A 6,419-nucleotide genomic window follows, 5' to 3' on the forward strand; every position below is an offset into this window, starting at 1 on the left:
TTTTTTTGTCCTGTGAGACTTTCCTTCCTCCCTGTGCCACCCAAATTCAATCCTCTAGCACTTGTATTTCTTCTGTACACGTGGCCACGGTTCTGAGAAGAGATGCCACGAGGAAAAGAAAATGAATATTTTATTTGCACTTTCTGAGTCACTTGGTTTCACACAGGTAAGAGCCAGGGTTTAAATTAGGCAGCTGCTGGCTGGGCAAGTTATGCTGTTTCTAAAACGGAGCACAGAGCCCGGAGGTGTGACAGCAGCGAGAAAATGACTCAGCAGTGGCCCCGGCTGGACCTCCTCGGTGGCCCGCCAGGGGCTCGGCAGGCCTGGCACGGGGCTGCCCGGACCCAGTCAGAGACATCCTTGCCGTCTGGTGACCTTCCTCAGTTACTGAAAGATATCGATCCCGTTTCCACACGTCTCCCGTCTTCATCGGCTTGTCTCCCCGCGTCCCCACGGCCACCGCGGACCAGCCCGACCTGTGAAAGAGGCCGGGCGGACGCCTATTTATAATCTCTGTCTCCGAAGGGGAAGAGTTAGCCACCCCCGACTGAGGCAGCGTTTAATTTGCTCCTAAAATAGGACAGACCTTTCCAGACGACCCACTCGTCTGAGTCCCTGTATTTGGCGATGATTCAGCAGTATGACTGGTGACAAGAGATGACGGTGGCCCAGGGCCAGACCTAGATGCAAACAAACAAACAAACAGAAAGTCACAGAAGAGACAGAGGGTGCCATAGCGGCTTTGAAATCAATAAATTTCAATCCTTGATCTATCACTGTTTAGCGATTGGTAATTATCGGCTGAATATGGGAATATCAAATACGGATGACTCAGGTCATTCTATTTTTCAATCCAACCAGCAATGACTGAGAGGACCTATTTCTTCAAAGCCTCACCAGAAGCAGGGCTGTCAAACATCAGTGTTTTTGCCAATCTGCTAGTTGGGAAACGGTTTCCTAGAGTACTTTTAATTTGCATTTCCCTCATTAGGAGTGACAGCAGGCCTATTTTGCCTATGCTTAAGGCCTGGAAGGCTTTTTAATCTGTAAAAAATTTTTTGTATCTGTGTCCCATGTTTTCTCCTCAATTTTTAAAAAATTCTTCCCATGTAAGGGAAGTCAGCTTTAAACAGATCTCCCTTCTACCTGCTTCAGAAAAGAGCAGTTTTTACAATAAATCTTCTTTTTAATCGTCTTCTGATTGTCATGCTCCTTGTTGCGGTAGGGACTTCTGTTCGATTGATTCCGTTTTTGCTTCCCCTCCGGGTCTCCAGGAGACTCTATTCCCTAAACAGTTCTCGGTCTCCCCAGGACCAGTGCCTTCCCAAGACCGCCGCCCCCGCTCCTGCACGCCGTAGGGGCCTTTGCCTTGCCCGACGCCCCAGGGACAAGTTCTCAGCTTCCCAGGGCTTCAGGCTGGTCCCCTCCCTTTTGGGGTTAAGTCCTAGTTGACGTGACCTGTGCTCTTCCGCTGCTAGGAGCCCACTGCCTTCTCCTCCTCTGTTCTGTGCAAATCCTCCTGACTGTTCGTGCTAATAACAGGCTCTGGGGACAGCTGTGACTTGAGTGACTGTCCCTTGCTGATAGGGAAACTGAAGTTTGCAGCACTGCCTCTAACTACAAACGTGAGCTGCGGCTGATTTCATTTGGTGTCCTTGTTGCTCTATGTGATTTAGAAGATCTGCAGGAAGACATTCATATTTACACCAGCACTTACAAGACCCTGGTATGTATTAAGCTCTGAATAAATGTTAGCCATAATTATTAATTGTATTCAGTAGAGGGTACATGGACATCTGAAGAAAAAGTATCAGAGAAATTAGATTGCCATGGGTAAAAATTAATAAAACTAGATACCTGCCTAATATCGCAGTGTCCAAAAAGGGATTATAGGTCAGGATTTCTCAGCCTTGGTACTTTTAACATTTGGTGCCAGATTTGTCTTTGTTCTGCGGGCTGTCCAGTGCCTCAGCCCACGAGATGTGAGTACCAACACGTTCCCGCAAGAAGGGACAGTAAATATTGTCTCTAAGTCATTGCAAATGTCCCTCAGGAAGCAAAGTCACCTCCCAGGTGAGAACCATTCCTATAGATGGAATAAATGCTGGAATGTAGGGGAACCTGGGGGTTGTACGCTGGGGGTACAAAAGGGTTTCTTTAAGTGAAACTTCAAAAACCTAAAGCAAAACACTGATGAGTTTCACATCACTCTGGTTACTTTGTTGATAATTAGACTGAAAGGGGACAAGAACCAAATCCGAAGGACTGACTCGACAGCTCTTGGACTCACTGAGGTGCCCAACGTCACAGGGCAGGCAAATGGTAGAACCAGGCCTCCGGCCGGTGCCATAATATTTTATGCACACGCCCTTCACCTCACCTGCTATGTTCCTGGAGAGTTTCCCCCAAGGAATGTTGTCAGCTGGGGAAAGGCCTAAGAGAATTAAACTAGCTCTGGTGCTGCCGAGTTTCCTTAAAATAGGTGATGAGATTAAGTTCAGCCTCTGGACTTGGAGGTGTTTTGAAATTATAGATAATAGTAATGATTATGATCGTAAGGTCTGGGCAGGCTGTGCCTGCATCTTTAGTCCAGCGGGAAGTGACCCATGGCTGACAGGAGAGTTGGACTCCTTCAGTGACCAGCAGCAAATCAGGTGAGAGGATGAAAGGGTTAAAGCTGTGCATTTGTAGTGGAGTCTTACAGAAATGGCAAGAAGGAGGCAGCTCTTGGGGCCATCTGAGTAGGCAAGAGGGAGATGCAGGACCTGTTCAAATGCCACAGCATCCAGCCTGGAGTGAGGTCTGAATGCAGTGAAAGTTCCCCAAGCCACCTGCACCACCATCACTGGGTAACCCTTCCCAGGCAGATCTCACTGTCATGGGTCCTTGTAATAAAACGCTTAATGTTTATAAGTTGAGCTGCTTTTTCCACTTTTTCCATTATTTGTTAATCCATATGAATCACTTCAACCTTTGTTTGATTATTTGATCACAAACGATTAGCTCAGTGCCATGCCTGGAAGATGGCACTTCAAGTCTTTTTAGGGAATGAGTATCCGTTGATGTCAAGCCATGCACTGCAAGACTTCAGCCACCAGGTGGCGCACAAATGCTTAATTTATTAAAATCAATAGTTCGCACTGTTGGTTTGCCAAGTCTTCAAGTAATTTGCTTGTGAATTATTTATGACTGTTGTAGTTACAGCGATTCTACTAATAGTTTCCTACCACTGCTGTAACAAATGACTACAAATGTATTGGCTTTAAACAATACAATGGATTATCTTACAGTTCTGCAGGACAGAAGTCCAAAATGGGTCTCACTGCATTAAAATCACGGTATCCGCAGGGCTGCCTTATTTCTGGAGACTCTAAGGCAGAATCTGTCTCCTTGTCTTTCCGGCTTTTAGAGGTTGCATGTACTTCTTGGCCTGTAGCCCCTCCCACTATCTTCAAAGCCAAAAGTGTAACATCTTCATATCTGATTCTGACCTCCCCCTTCCACTTAATTATAGAAACAACTGCGGTTAAATTGGCCCACGGGGATAATCCAGAATAACCTTTCCATCTCATCTCATCTGATTAGCAAATTTACTTCTATCTGCAACCTTAATTCCCCCTTGCCAGGTAATCCAACATAATCTCAGGTTTCAGGGAAAAGGGCAGGTGTATCTTTGGGGCCACTATTCTGCCTACCACAGCTACCGTATGTTCTGGAACTTCTAACATGTCTTGATTGTTAATATTTTGCCCTATTATGTCCGAGTCAGAAATCAGTCTCATCATTTTTTTCTGGAGTATTAGCATAAATGGATGGATGGATGAAAGGATGGATGGTTGGATGGATGGATATTTAGACAAATGTGGGGCATTCATGTTTTCTACACATACAAGCCCCTTTTAACTTGATGACCTTTTCCTTCATCCCACGTGGGTTTATAGATACAAAATGAATATCAGGTTTGAGCTAAACTTACTACCATGGAATCAATCATCAAATTCCAAGCTTTTTAGTTTTGAAAAACTTAGTCTATGGATAAAATGGAAAGATTTAATGTTTAAAATCTTGCATTTGAAATTGTATTTGAAGAATTTCTTTCCAATTTCAAAATGCATTTTTCCATCCACAGAACAGATTAGGGTTCTCCCAGCCATGGGAGAGGGAGGAGATGACCGATCAGGACGGTCATCTGTGATTGCTGAAGGGGTCTGAGATGGTCCAGGCCCTGAGGTTAGGCCCTAGGTTGGCTGAGAGTTAGGGAGAAAGCAGATGATATGTCTGAAAGTTCAAGTATAGAGAAAATTTGCCTGCAATTTTGGGAAGTGCAAGGCTTCCACTCTCCATGCTCTACACCCTGGCAGAGAGTGTGGAGTGGAAATGGCTCTGAGACTGTTGGAAGACGGGGTCAAGGCCACCTCGCCATGTTTCCCATGACGTCAGAGGGTCATGGGATAACAGCTCAATCCCTCCACCCACTGGAGAGAAAAGGGCATGGAAGTTAGAGGAAGAGAAGAGGAGAAAGGAAGTGGGACAAGCCATATGGCCAAGGACCAGACACACTCACAGAAATCTCGGCAGATGCCAGCACAGAGGGGTGACTGTGCCCGAGGACCAGACGGTTCACAGTAGATGCCAATACATGACAGAGCATATGCTGAGGTATTTTTTCCATTGATGTGTGAAGCTTATGGAAGTTTCTAGAACATAAATGCAATCTCAGGGAGATAAGAGAGATGAGGTGACTGAACTGATTAAAACTGACCTAGCAGGAAGGTTACCTTTAAGAGACCTGAGATAGACAGATTGATAGATATAAAATATGTGTAGTTATTATAAATTATTATTATATATAGTATATTATTCATATAAATATATTATGTATTGTATTATATTATTTTTGTTTAAAATCTTCTGTCTCACGTACTTGAGTACAAGGCTTGAAATACTCTGTCTCCTGGACGTAGATATATAATAGACAGATAAACGGGAAGAACTATCAAGTTCCACATCTCAGTTGTTTCTTCAGAACTGCGCAATCACGTCGGCATGCTAGGTGAGGATGACATACTGGAGAAAGTTTTGTAGTAACTAAAAAAACCTCAATTTTGATCCTCAGCTTATAACTAGCTCCAATTTTTTTTTTTGTAGCCTGTAACTGCTTCCTCATGGAAGGAATGGTTGACATTTATGTCCATTTTTTCCCCCTATTTCTGCTGATCCATAAATATCAGCCATGAAGGCAAGAAGTTACTTTGGAGAGTCCCTGTCGAATGCCCATAAACCTAAAAATCTGAAGAGTACAGTTTGTATGAGGCTTAGCCCTCTATATTTCCACAATTGCCTCACTAATACTACACTAAGTATAAGAAGGAAAAACTAAAAGGTGAAAAATCAGGATCGTCACTTGGGCAGAGGTATCAGCATCGATGCCCAGCCAAAGACATGCTCACAGTATTTACTAAAATCGATGAGGCTGTGGCTCTGAATTGGGGACCAGATACTACTTTGTGAGCACCTCATACCCTCCCCCAACCTGCAGCACTGGCCTCTTCAGCCTGGGAATGAGCACTGAGTTTACCCACAGTTAATCATGACTTCACTCTCTAGTCCCTACAGACATCGTAGGCCTCACAGCAGTGCAGAGAGGACACGAAAGACATTTAGAAGCTGTTATGGTGATGTTGGCTGGAAAACAGGAACACTTGGGAAAGCTTCTTAGCAATTATAGTCAATCTCTCACTTTCTTTCTTTTTGGAGGTGCTGTCTGTGCATAAAGAAAAAAACCAAATAAATACACGGCAGTGCTAAGTCTCCTGTGAGCTGTGGAGAACAGTAGAATGAAACCCTTACTAATAAATGAGTCAGAGAGCGATGCCGTCATAGAGCTGCACAGATCCAGCGCTTAGCAACTCTGGGCACCACCCACTCCTAACTCTGGCTGACATCAGAGTGTGCGCTACGTAAGGGCCAGAGCTAAACAGGCCTCAAGGTATAAGATGGTAAAGACAACAGAAACTTGTGAATTTCACAAGAGAAAGTGTATCTTATGACAACCTCATTATCCTTCATTTATTCAGATAATGAAATGATGTCAGAAGAGTAGGGCAAGAAAAAGAAAAGATGTAAGTATTAGAAAAAAGGGTGACTGTCTTTATATGCATATAACTAGATTTTATGCATTAAAAAAATCTACAGATAAGCTATCGGAGTATAGAAATACATCTCACGAGGTTGCTGGATGTAGGAAAAATATACGAAGATCATTTTTTGAAATATCTACATAATAGCAAAAAACAATCAGAAAAATTTTCAATGATATCAAAAATATCAAAAAACACAAAACACCTAAGAATAAATCTAATGAAAAAAGTGCAAGATACCTACACAGAAAATTCCAAAACACGTAGAGAAATTAAAGA

The sequence above is a fragment of the Vicugna pacos genome, chromosome 20 (assembly GCF_048564905.1).
Source record: "Vicugna pacos chromosome 20, VicPac4, whole genome shotgun sequence".
NCBI classification, from domain to species: domain Eukaryota; kingdom Metazoa; phylum Chordata; class Mammalia; order Artiodactyla; family Camelidae; genus Vicugna; species Vicugna pacos.